Source organism: Ornithorhynchus anatinus, chromosome 7 (genome assembly GCF_004115215.2).
Source record: "Ornithorhynchus anatinus isolate Pmale09 chromosome 7, mOrnAna1.pri.v4, whole genome shotgun sequence".
NCBI classification, from domain to species: Eukaryota; Metazoa; Chordata; class Mammalia; order Monotremata; family Ornithorhynchidae; genus Ornithorhynchus; species Ornithorhynchus anatinus.
The window spans coordinates 78,804,704-78,818,116 of NC_041734.1; the positions used below are offsets into that span (position 1 = coordinate 78,804,704).

A 13,413-nucleotide genomic window follows, 5' to 3' on the forward strand; every position below is an offset into this window, starting at 1 on the left:
GAAATGAAAGCTTAGTTGGGGAAGCCTTCTAGGAGGAGATGGGCCTTCAGAAGGGCTTAGGAATAGTATTCATTGAGCACTTATGTGTGCAGAGCTCTCTACTGAGTGTGAGCACTGTACTGAGCACTGGAAGAAAATACACAGGTGGCAATTAGTCATTTGCAATTAGACAATTAAGCAATCTAAAAACAAAAGGAGGAGAGGGTCCTGGAGACAGATATAGAAGAGGGATGGAACAAGACATTAAGAAAATATGAAGGCAAAAATCAATGCATCAGTGGCTTTTATTAAGGGTTTACTGTGTGCGGAGCACTGTACTAAGCCCTTGGGAGAATACACCAGAAATGCTAAAAACGATCCCTAACCACCAGAAGCTTACAGGCTAGATGGGGAGGCAGACATTAAAATAAATTATGGATAGGGACGTAAATGCTGTTGGGCTGAGGGTGGGATGAATAGCATGTGCTCAAAGGAACTTGACCATTTTCCTAATCTCCATTGATTCTGCCTGGGAGGTAGTGGCTAAGGGAGAAAAAATATCCTCCTTTCTGGATCTTTTCTCTAGCTTCCAAACCCCTCCTCTCCCCCAACCAGTTTGGTCAGGGAGCAGGTTGGAGGACAGCAAGAGAATAATAATAATAATAAAATTGTGGTATTTGTTAAGCGCTTACTATGTGCTAAGCAGTGTCCCAAGTGCTAGGGTAGATACTCAGGTTGGACACAGTCCCTGTCCTGCGTGGGGCTCACAGCCTTAATCCCCATTTTGCAAATGAGGGAAATGAAGTCCAGAGAATAATAATTATGATGTTTGTTAAGCGCTTACTATGTGCCAAGCACTGTTCTAAGTGCTGGGGTAAATACAAGTAATCAGGTTGTCCCACGTAGGGCTCACAGTCTTAATCCCCATTTTACAGATGAGGTAGCTGAGGCACAGAGAAGTTAATGGGCTTGCCCAAGGTCACACAGCAAACAACTGGCAGAGGCAGGATTAGAACCCACATCTTTTGACTCCCGAGCTCATGCTCCTTCCACTAAGCCACGCTGATTCTCTGTGAAATGAAGCAAAGCAAAGTAAAGTGATCTGCCCCAGGTCATACAGCAGACATGCAGTGGAGCTGAGATTATTAATAGCAATATTAATAATGATTATGGTACTTGTTTAGCATTTACTATGTGCCAAGCACTGTTCTAAGCACTGGGGTAGATACAAGATAATCTGGTTGGACACAGTCCCTGTCCCACTTGGGGCTCACGGTCTTAATCCCCATTTTACAGATGAAGGAACTGAGGCACAGAGGAAGGAAATGACTTGCCCAAGGTCGCCCGGCAGACAAATGGCGGAGCTGGGATTAGAATCCAGGTCCTCTGACTCCCAGGCCTGGGCTCTTTCCACAAGGCCTCGCTGCTGACCGTAAGAGAGTGAGAAGTAAGTAAGAAGTGAGAATATTATTTATTACCCTATTTATTTTGTTAATGAGGTGTACTTCCCCTTGATTCTATTTATCTTGATAATGTTGTCTTGTTTTTGTTTTGTTCTGTTTTGCTCTGCCGTATGTCTCCCCCGTTTAGACTGTGAGCCCGTCATTGGGCAGGGACTCTATCTGTTGCTGAATTGTACATTCCAAGCACTTAGTACAGTGCTCTGCACATAGTAAGGGCTCAATAAATACTATTGAATGAATGAATGAATGAGTGAATGAATGAATGAAGAGGGCAAAGCCCTGCCTGGGAGGATCTGGGGGGGGATGCGCAGAGGGGGTTTTGGGGAGATGGTTCGGAGCTGACACGTTTGCATCGCCAGGGTTGTGTCAGAGGTGGTGACAGGGACTGGTAGGAACAGAAGTGGGAGCTTGTGTGTGTGTGTGTGTGTGTGTGTGTGTGCGTGTGTTGTGTGAGCGTCTGTGAACAGATGGAATCCAGGGGCGGGCCCGGGGGGTGTGGGGCCTGGAGCCAGGGAGGGAAAGGGGGGGTGCTTGCAGGAAATTAGAAATTAGAAATCCTTATGGTTTCATTTTAAGAGGTAACTGCGTTTCCACTTTTCATATGAAATCGTTTAAACTGGAATCATTCTCAGAATACACGACAAACAGGAAACCCAAGCCGTTGGAAGACAGGACCTCCCCGTAAAAACCCTGCCCGTTGGAGAAAAATCTCTGAGCCGGTCACAGCTGAGGGAGCCATAATCCCTCCCGGGGGTCTCCCTTAGCAGGTGTCTCTCTTACTGGTCTGTGTTAGGAAAAAAAATAGTCTGATTTTCACTTATGTCCATATAATAATAGTAATAATAATGATGATGGTATTTGTTAATCGCTTACTATGTGCCAAGCACTGTTCTAAGCACTGGAGTAGATACAAGGTCATCAGGTTGTCCCACGTGGGGCTCACAGTATAATCCTCGTTTTACAGATGAGGGAACTGAGGCACAGAGGAAGTGAAGTGACTTGCCCAAGGTCACACAGCGGACAAGTGGTGAGATGGACTTTAGAACCCATGACCTCTGACTCCCAAGCCTGTGCTCTTACCACTAAGCCATGCTGCATTTCTGTAAATTTTTTTTTGAATTCATTCATTCAATCTTATTTATTGAGCACTTACTGTGTGCAGAGCACTGTACTAAGGGCTTGGAATGTACAATTTGGCAACAGATAGAGACAATCCCTACCCCACAACGGACTCACAGTCTAGAAGGGGGGAGACAGACAGCAAAACAAAACAAGTAGACAGGTAATTAAATTAATATTAATGTCTGTCACCCCCTCTAGATGGTAAGCTCGTTGTGGGCAGGGAATAGGTCTGTTTATTGTTGTATTCATTCATTCAATCATATTTGTTGAGAGCTTCCTGTGTGCAGAGCACTGTACTAAGCACTTGGGAGAGGACAATACCACCGAATTAGCAGACACTTTCTCAGTCCATAAGTGTTGAGTACCGTCCTCTGCTCAGAGCAGTCGCTCAGTAAATACTGCTGATTGATTGGATTCGTAGAGATGTTTTAGGCACCAATCTCCAGTGGGTGGGCTTCTCTGTCATCGTTTCTGAGCATGGTAGAGGGTACGTGGGCTTGAGACTGGAGAGATTGATAGGAAAGGCCTTGGAGCCCCCTCAAACGTTGGCCTAGGGGTGACCAGACAGAACAGCAGAGTGGCCTAGTGGATACAGCCCGGGCCTGGGAGTCAGAAGGAGCTGGGTTCTAATCCCAGCTCTGCCACATGTCTGCTGGGTGACCTTAGACAAGTCACTTCACTTCTATGTGCCTCAGTTACCTCATCTGTAAAATGGGGATGACAGTGTGAGCCCCAAGTGGGACAGGGACTGTGTCCAACCTGATTAGCTTGTATCTACCCCAGCATTTAGAACAGTGCTTGGCACACTCATAAACACTTCACTTCTCACTGTGTCTTAATCTCGCCTATCTCACCGCTGACCCCTCATCCATGTCCTGCCTCTGGCCTGGAATGCGGTCCCTCCTCAAATCCAACAGACTCTCCCCTTTTTCAAAAGCTTATTGAAGGCCCATCGCCTCCAGGAGGCCTTCCCTGACTAAATCCCCCTTTCCTCTTCTCCCATTTGCTCCCTCCGTTTTCTCTCCACCCCCCTGCCCCACAACACTTATGTACGTACCTGTAATTTTTTTTTTTATGTTAACATCTGTCTCCCCGCACCTAGACTCTAAGTTCCCTGGGGGCAGGGAATGTGCCTGTTTGTTGTTGTACTGTACTTTCCCAAGTGCTTAGTACAGTGCTCTGCACACAGTAAGCGCTCAATAAATGCAATTGAATGAATGAACAGCCCACAAGGATTTTCCCAGAATCCCACTGGGCCAGTCCATCCCGACCTTGGCGGTTCTCCTCCTGTCAGTCCCGGCGGCAGAGACACAGGCCTCAAAGCAGAGAGCAAATCTGTCCTGTCTATGGTTCAGGCCTCCCCGGGGGGTGAGTCAGCCCCATCCGTCAACTTCCCGGCTCCATCCAGCCCTAATTCGGAACTTGGTTTCTGGCGTGGGCAGAGCTGGAACAAATGAGGAAGATTAAGCCGTGGGTTTGGCCCCCAATCCCGCAGGAAGTCAGTCGCTATCACTCCTCACCACCCGGAATAATAACTGTGGTATTCGTTAAGCACTTACTATATGCCAGGAACTGTACTAAGCACTGCGATGGGTATAAGGTTGGACGCAGTCCCTGTCCCACATCGCAGTCTTCATCCCCATTTTACGGATGAGGTAACTGAGGCCCAGAGAAGTGAAGCAACTTGCCTAGGGTCACGCAGCAGACAAGTGGCGGAGCCGGAATTAGAAGCCAGGTCCTTCTGACTCCCAGGGCCAGGATCTAGCCACTAGGCCATGCTGGAAGCCAGCTGAGACGTTTGGAGCCCATACTCAATGCCCTTTGGCTGATCTAACCCATTTCCCTATTATGACAGACATATGGGGTCAGTCTTGGGGCTCAAAGCCCAGTTCCTCCAGCAGGCATCTGTCAATTTCTTATTTTCCCCCAGAGTGGAGGGGCCGTCAAACAGCTGCCCTGACGTAGGTACCCAAGGATGTGTATGGACCTGGTTCTTCTCACGTGTCTATCTTGCCACTAACCCAACTCCCGCGTCCTCCTTATGGCCTGTAAGCTCGTTGAGGGCAGGGAATGTCACCGTATATTGTTATATTGTACTTTCCCAAGTGCTTAATACTGTGCTCTGCACACAGTAACGCTCAGTAAATGCAACTGAATGAACGAACTCTCTCCCCCTTTATATTTGACAGACCACCTATCATTCACCCCACCTTTTAAACCTTACTAAAATTAAATCTGGTCCAGGAAGTCTTCCTTGACTCACTTCTCACCTCCTTATCTTAGTCACCCGCTTTTCTGAGTCGTCTATGTATTTGAGTTCATACCCATTAAACACTTGGATACTAATCCCATCCCCAAAGACTTTATGTTCACATCCATATACTCTTGGTTTCCTTCCTTAGTTTCCTAAAGTTCCGTAGTTTGCATTCTTCCAAGCACTCAGTACAGTGCCCCTGGCACACAGTAAGTGTTCATAAATATGATTGATTGATTGTTGCATCCCTTAATCTGTAATTTATTTTACTGTCTGTCTACCTCACTAGACTGTAAGCTCCTTGTGGCAAGAACTATGGTCTATCCACTTTATTGTACTCCTCATAGTGCATAGTACAGTGCTCTGCAATAAATACCACTAATGGACCCACACTTTCTGTGGGGGAAACCTTTTTTTTTAATGATATTTGTTAAGCACTTACTACCTTTCAGACACTGTACTAAACACTGGAGTAGATAAAAAGATACAGTCCCTGTCCCGCAAGGCGGGTCACAGTCTTGCACAGTCACAGCCCTCCACCACTCCTCACACCCGTGGCACTTATATCCACATCTTTAAATGCAATTAGTTCCCCCACCTGTCTTCCCTGCTAAAATGTAGGCCAACTGAAGGCAGAGATCACATCTAATAACTCTACTGTACTGTACCAAGCACTTAGTACAGTGTTCTGCCCACAGTAGATTGTAAGCTCCTTGTGGGAAGGGATCATGTCCTTTTTTTATGGTAATTTAATGTCTACTTCAATGGGCCTTGGGTACCTAAAGGGAGGGGGCATTAACACCCACCCGCCCACCATATACACACATCTACCCACCTCTAAACTAACCCACCCAGATAACTCAAAGGAAATAGTTTACTTCTTGGGAAATCCTCTGGCTTCTTGAACAAACAGGCTTTCCAGGAAGCAGGATTTCAACTCTTTGCCTCCCAATACTGAGTAGCCCATCAACCCCACCCTTTTTCCCCCCCGCCTTTAAACTACTTTTACCCAAGTCTACTAAACCAGCTTTACTTAGGCCTATTATTCATTCATCCATTCAATCATATTTACTGAGGGCTTATTGTATGCAGAGCACTGTACTAAGTGCTTGGAAAGTACAGTTCAGGAACAAATAGAGAAAATCCCTGCCCGCAATGAGCTCAAAGTCTAGAAGGGGGAGAGGAGGATATTGAAACAGGTAAACAGGCATTAATAGCATCAATACAGATAAACAGAAATATGGATACATAGACAACCTTAATATAAATGAATAGAATAATAAATATGTACATATATACACAAGTGTTGTGGGGCGGGGAGGGGGGTAGTGCAGAGGGAGGGAGTTGGGGTGATGGGGAGGGGAGGGGGACCAGAAGAAAAGGGGGGCTTAGCCTGGGAAGCAGAGCCCCACCCCCAACTCACCTGTCTAATTAAGAGCCAACAGGCTTAGAGAAGTATTGTGGCTTAATCGATAGAGCGGGGGCCTGGGAGTCAGAAGGACCTGGGTTCTGATTCCAGCTCTGCCACTTGTCTGCTGGGTGACCTTGGGCTGGTCATTTCACTTATCTGGGCCTCTGTTCCCTCATCTGGAAAATGGGGATGAAGGCTGTGAGTCCCAACCTGGACACAGTCCCTGATTTGCTTGTCTCCTCCTTAGCGCTTAGTACAGTGCCTGGTTTACAGTAAGTGCTTAATAAATACATAATTATTATTATGAGTATTTTTAATAATAATAATAATAATGATGGTATTTGTTAAGCACTTACTATGTGCAAAGCACTGTTCTAAGCGCTGGGGGGATACAAGGTGATCAGGTTGTCCCACGTGGGGCTCACAGTTTTAATCCCCATTTTACAGATGAGGGAACTGAGGCACAGAGAAGTTAAGTGACTTGCCCACAGTCACACAGCTGACAAGTGGCAGAGCCGGGAGTCGAACCCATGACCTCTGAATCCGAAGTCCAGACTCTTTCCAGTGAGTCATGCTGCTTCCCTAAGTGGTTAGGGGGTGACCAGTCCAGTGTGGGGGTAAGTGAAGGAGGAGATATGATGGGGACATCAGTCAATCAGTTATATGTATTGCAGTACTTCCTGTGTGCAGATCATTTTATTAAGCACTTAGGAGAATACAACCACATTCCTGCCCACAGTGAGCTTATAGTTTAAAGGGGGAGACAAGATAAGATTAGCCACGTGCCCTGGATGGGCCTACTTTTCCGAGTAGAGCGATGGAAAGACTAAAAGCCATACTTGGAAATCTGTAGTCTGCCTGGTCTTTCCAACAGCCTGGCGTTCTCTGCTCAGGGGCAAGAAGAAATTGGGGCAGAGGCATGAGGAGGAGGCAGGCTCGACCATTGAATGCCAACACAGTCAACTTCTCCGTTTCTCTCTCCCTTCTGCCCCACTGGCTTGAGCGACTGCCAGAGAGGCGTCTGTTGAGATGTTGGGAAGTGGAGATGGGTCCAGGGAAGGGTAGATGTTTCAGGTCCAGCAGAAGGGTAGACTGGGTGGGAAGGGGATGGGGACAGGCTGACAAATGGAGGTGGAGGTGATAACAGGGTATTCCAGAAATGGCAGATTCTGCGGTCGATCAATCAGCGGTATCTACTGAGTCCTTATTGTGTGCAGAGCACTGAACTAAGCACTTGGGAGAGTACATTATCAGAGTTGGTAGACACGTTTCCTACCCACAACAAGCTTTCAGTCTAGAGGCAAAGTCAACTTCCCTGCCGGCTGTCACATTGCTGGCTGAGATTTGGGAAAGCCTGGGTGATGCAGTTTGAGCAGCAGTGTGGCTTAGTGGACAGAGCACAGGTTTGGGAGTCAGAGGACGTGGGAGAATACAATACGATAGAATTAGTAGACACATTCCCTGCCCATAATGAGATGGGGTGAGAACTCAACAGTATGGTGAAGAAATACGTAAGGTTAAGGGACACTGAGTAGCTTGGGGAAAGTAATAATAATAATAATGGTATTTGTTAAGCATTTACTTTGTGCCAGGTACTGTACTAAGCTCTGGGGTGGATACAAGCAAATTGGCTTGAACACAGTCCCTGTCCCATGTGGGGCTTTCAGTCCTAACCCCCATTTTCCAAAAGAGGTAATTGAGGCCCAGAGAAGTGAAGTGACTTGCCCAAGGTCACACAGCAGACAAGTGGCGGATACAGGAGGAGAACCCATGGCATTCTGACTCCCAGGCCCAGGCTCTAGTCACTACGCCATGTGCTTCCACTCTAAGCAATCACCACTTATTCATTCATGGGAGAACCTGAGGATATTTCTGTCTCTTGGCTTTAGGTGTGAAGAATCTTGGTGTTCCTCATCTCAGGGAAGAATAAAAGAAGCTATTCAATATCAAAAATGCGCTATTTATCCCTCTCTGGTACATTACAAAGTCTTATAAATCCATCTGATTGAAACCATGTTTGGGATGAGTAATTTAGAAAATTGGTCTTCAGAATGCATTTGCCACTAATATTTCTATTCAAAACTGAGCATGTTTTCTTACTTTGTTCAATGCAGCGAACCATACAGGCAGCGTAAAAAGACTTGAGTTTGAAGTTTCATCCATTGGAGTTGATGGATGGGATTTATTGCCAACCCAGTGAGGCTGAGATGAAAGAATGCTCGTGTTCGCGTGGAGGCAGAAGAGCTTATAAGACGTTGGGGTTTTTTTTTTCTACTGAATTCCTCAATGTTACTATTAAAAGATGTCGAATATGTGTAGTACAAATATTTGTGTCCCCAGAGACAGTTCAAAAAGACTTCTAAACATGGAAAGTTTTCTGGAGGAATCCAAGAGCAAATTAATATCCCAGAGTTTGGAGTTGCCCTAGGATTTTAAAACTGTTTCCCAGGTTATTAAAGGCGTTTTGAAGGTCCCATATGGGACGCATACATAATTAGTTTCGAGGTTTAGAACGACACTAGATTCTGGCTTTGGAGGTGGAGTCATTACTTGAAAATTTAAAGGGCTGTTTTGGTGTTTTAGCTTAGCCTCTGGATATCCTCCCAGGAACATTTTGGGTGAAGAGTTGAGGAAATTTTAATACCTCTTTTAGAATCCAAACACTTCCTTCTCACACACATGCTGGCCTCTCCTTCCTCTGCCTCGCCCCTAAATAAACTGCTGTCTGCTTTGATACCAGACACTCCAGTTTTCAGCTGGCTTTCATTCATTCGATCGTAGTTACTGAGCGCTGACTGTGTGCAGAGCATCGTACGAAGCACTTGGGAAAGTACGATACAACAGTAAAGAGGCATCTTCCCTGCCCACAACGAACTTGCAGTCTAGAGGGGGAGGCATTAGAAATGAACAAATGACAGATGTGGACATAAGTGCTGTGGGAGTTGGAGGGGGGATGGATAAAGGGAGCAAGTCAAGGAGATGCAGAAGGGAGTGGGAGAAAAGGCTTAGCAAGGCAAGGCTTCTGGATCCGGATACCTTTGTCTGGTAGCTTTCTCAGCACCTTGGCTCCTATTCTCTCCCAAAGTGCCTCTTACAGTGCTTTGCACACAGTAAGCGTACAATAAACCCAATTGAATGAATGAATGAATGTCACTGAGTTACATGGCTCAGAAGCAGCACCTGTGTCCAAGAGGAACGGAGTGACTCTAGAGCAAAGGAGAAGCTGGAGGGAGGCATGGGAGAAGCAGGGTTGCCTAGTGGAAACCTGCCAGTGGATCCCAGGCCCAGGCTGGATCTGGTTTCATTCATTCAGTCATATTTATCAACGCTTAATGTGTGCAGAGCACTGTACTAAACACTTGAGAAAGTATACTATAGCAATAAACAGTGATATTCCCTGCCCACAGCAAGTTCACTGTCTAGGGAGTGGAGACAGACATCAGTACAAATAAACAAAATGACAGATACGTACATAAGTGCTATGGGGCTGGGGCTGGGGGCAGAGCAAAGGGAGTAAGTCAGGGTGATGCAAAAGGGAGTGGGAGGTGAGGAAAAGTTGGGCTTAGTCTGGGAAGGCTTCTTGGAGATGGACCTTCAGTAAGGTTTTGAAGGAAGGAGAGTCATTGTCTGGTTGATATGAGGAGGGAGGGTGTTCCAGGCCAGAGGCAGGAGCGGGCCAGGAGTTGGAGGTGAGATAGATAAGAATGAGGTACAATGGGAAGGTTAGCTGCATTAGGAGTGAAGTATGCAGGCTAGGTTGTAGGAGGGAAGCGAGGTGAAGTAGGAGGGGGGGAAGGGGATGGAGAGTTTTAAAGCCAATGGTGAGTTTTTGTTTGATACAGAGGTGGATGGGCAACCACTGGAGATCTTTGAGGGTGGGGGGCAGAGTGACATGCCCTGAACATTTCTGTAGAAAGATGATCTGGGCAGCGGAGTGAAATATGGACTGGAGTGGGGAGAGGCAGGAGGCTGGGAGGGCAGCAAGGAGGCTGTTGCAGTCACCCAGGCAGGATTGGATGATTGGATTAGCATGCTAGCAGTTTGGATGGAGAGAAAAGGGCGGATTTTAGCAATGTTGTGAAGGTGGGACTGACAGGATTTGGTGACAGATTGAATACATGGGTTGAATGAGAGTGAGGAATCAAGGATAACACCAAGGTTAAGGGCTTGTGAGACGGGAAGGATGGTGGTATCATCTACAGTGATGGGAAAGTCAGGGAGAGGAAAGGGTTCTAATCCCAGCTCTGCCAACTGCTTGCTCTATGACCGTGGGCAGGTCACTTCACTTTTCTGTCCTTCAGTTACCTCAAATACTGGTTTTAAATCCCTATTCTCCCTCCTACTTAAACTGTGAGCCCCATGTGGAACAGAGACTGTATATGACCTAATTAACTTGTACCTATCCCAGAGTTTAGAACAGTGATTTGATACACTGTAAACTCATTCTGAGCAGGGAATATATCTGTTATATTTTACCCTCCCAAGCACTTAGTACAGTGCTCTGCACACAGTAAGTACTCTAATACAGTTGATTGATGATTTAAAAACAAAAAACAAAAAACATGGACTGGGGTGTCAGAGGACCTGGGTTTTAATCCTGGCTCTGCCAATTGCCTGCTGTGTGATCTTGAGCTAGTCACTTAACTTCTATGGCTCAGTTTCCTCAACTGTAAAATGGAAATCAATCCTACTCCCTCCTACTTAGACTATGATTCTATGAGGAACAGGGACTTTATCCAACCTGAAAAACTTGCATCTACCCCAGAGTTGAACACATAGTAAACATTTGACAAGACCTTTTCGCTTTTTTTTTAAAAAAAAGCAACCTGTTCTAGGAATGGGGCAGCTTGACATCCTGTGCAAAATGGTGTCTGTCATGTACCTATACATGTCCACTATTTTAAAATGTTGTGAGGGGTCAGTTTACCCCATATCCACTAGGCCATGAAGCCTAGTTGAGCACTGAGCATTGAGCAGGAGTTAGACGGTCATGGGTTTTAATCCCAGTTTCGCCACTTGTCTGCTGTGTGATCTTGGGCAAGGCACTTCACTTCTCTGGGCCTCAACTACCTCATCTGTAAAATGGAGATTATGACTATGAGCCCCATGTGGGACAGGGACTGTGTCCAACCTGATTATCTTGAATCTACTCCAGTGCTTAGAACAGTTCTCAGCACACAAAAAGGGCTGAACGTGTACCATAATTATTCATTATTAGTACAGTGTTGGATGCATAATAGGGGCGTAACAAATATCATTTTCATTAATAATAATGATGGTATTTGTTAAACCCTTACCATGTGCCAAGCACCGTTTTAAGCACTCGAGTAGATACAAAGTCAACAGGTTGTCCGACGTGGGGCTCACAGTCTTAATTCCCATTTTAAAGATGAGATAGCTGAGGCACAAAGAAATGACTTGCTCAAATGATGATGATGATGATTATTATTATTATTATTAATCTATTTTACTAACTAGGGGTCCATGACCACCGCATTGGCAACAAGGAAGTGGCTTAAGACTCCCTGTAGGGAGCTTACAAGTCTGCCATGGCCATTACTCTATCAAACCAGTGGCCCAGCCAGTTCAGTGTTCCGACAACATCGCGTAGTGGCAAGAGCCTGGGCCTGGGTGTCAGAAGGTCATGGCTTCTAATCCCGGCACTGCCACTTGTCTGCTGTGTGACCTTGGGTAAATCACTTCACTTCTCCGCGCCTCAGTGACTTCATCTGGAAAATGGGGATTGAGGAGGGGAGCCCCATGTGGGACAGGAACTGTGTCTAACCAGATTTGCTTGGTTCCACCCCAGCACTGAGTCCATTCCTTGGCATGCATTAAGTAATTAACAAACAGCATTACTATTATTATTATTATTGAAGAATGTGTGGAAAAAACATGGGAGTTGCCCTCTGGTAACTCAGTCAACTTATTAATCGATAGTATGCATTTTACATCTCCTCCAAGAGGCCTTCCTGACTTCCCCCTTTTCTCCCACTCCCTACTACATCTCCCTGACTTGCTCCCTTTTTTCATCACCCCACCTCCCAGCCTGACAGCACTTATGTACATATCTGTCATTTATTTAGTTATATTGATGTCTGTCTCCCCCTTTAGACTGCAAGTTCATTGTGAGCAGGGAATGTGTGCTTTTTTTGTTATATCATACTCTCCTAAATGCTTACTACAGTGCTCTGCGCACAGTAAGCCCTCAATAACTACGATTGAATTGAATTAAATTATTGTGGGCAGAGGGTTTTGGAGAATAGTTAAAAGACATAGTTCCTGGCTGCCAGGGAGACCGATCCAAAATGTTAGAGAGGAGGAAAATCAATAAATCAATGGTATTTGTTGAGCATTTACTGTGCACAGTAATAATAATAGTAATAACTTTGGTATTTGTTAAGCACTTACTATGTGCCAAGGACTGGACTCAGCGTTGGAGTGGATACAAGCTAATCAGGTTGGACACAATCCCTGTCCCACTTAGGGGTCACACTCTTACAGACTAGGCAGGGGGTGGGGGGAGACAGACATCAATATAAATAAACCAAATTTATTTATGTAGATAAGTGCTGTGGGGCTGGGAAGGGGGAAGAGCAAAGGGAGCAAGTCAGGGTGACGCAGAAGAGAGTGGGCTAGAAGGAAAAGTGGATCTTAGTCTGGGAAGGCCTCTTGAAGGAGATATGCCTTTAATAAGGCTTTGAAGGGGTGAGGGGGAGGATAATTGTCTATTGGGTTTGAGGAGGGAGGGCGTTGCAGGCCAAAGGCAGGACGTGGGCATGGAGTTGGCGGCGAGACAAGAGAGATGGAGGACCAATGAGAAGGTTAGCGGCACCAGAGGAGCAGAGTGTGCCGGCTGGGTTGTAGAAGGAGAGAAGAAAACCACTGGAGTTTTTGAGGAGTGGAGAGACATGGCCTGAATGTTTATGTAGAGGAAATAATCCGAGCAGCAGAGTGAAGTATGGACTGGAGTGGGGAGAGACGGAGGCTAGAAGGTCAGCAAGGAGACCTAAGCAGTAATCCAAGTGGGAGAGGATGAGTGATTGAATCCGTTTGGGAGTAGTTTGGATGGAGAAGAAAGGCTCTATCTGCTAGGCTGTGTGGCTTATCTCTTAGGGAAGCAGCGTGGCTTAGTGGAAAGAGCCTGGGCTTGGGAGTCAGAGGATGTGGGTTCTAATTCCGCC

The 13,413-nt window shown here is 46.1% G+C and overlaps 1 long non-coding RNA gene across 1 annotated transcript; it reads left to right on the top strand.

The window, feature by feature from the left end:
• The first annotated feature begins 1,329 nt into the window (after positions 1-1,329).
• Positions 1,330-8,541, top strand: LOC120638505. The gene is made up of 2 exons (XR_005660205.1): positions 1,330-1,426; positions 8,344-8,541. It is a non-coding gene; the product is annotated as an uncharacterized LOC120638505 (long non-coding RNA).
• Positions 8,542-13,413: the final 4,872 nt, after the last annotated feature.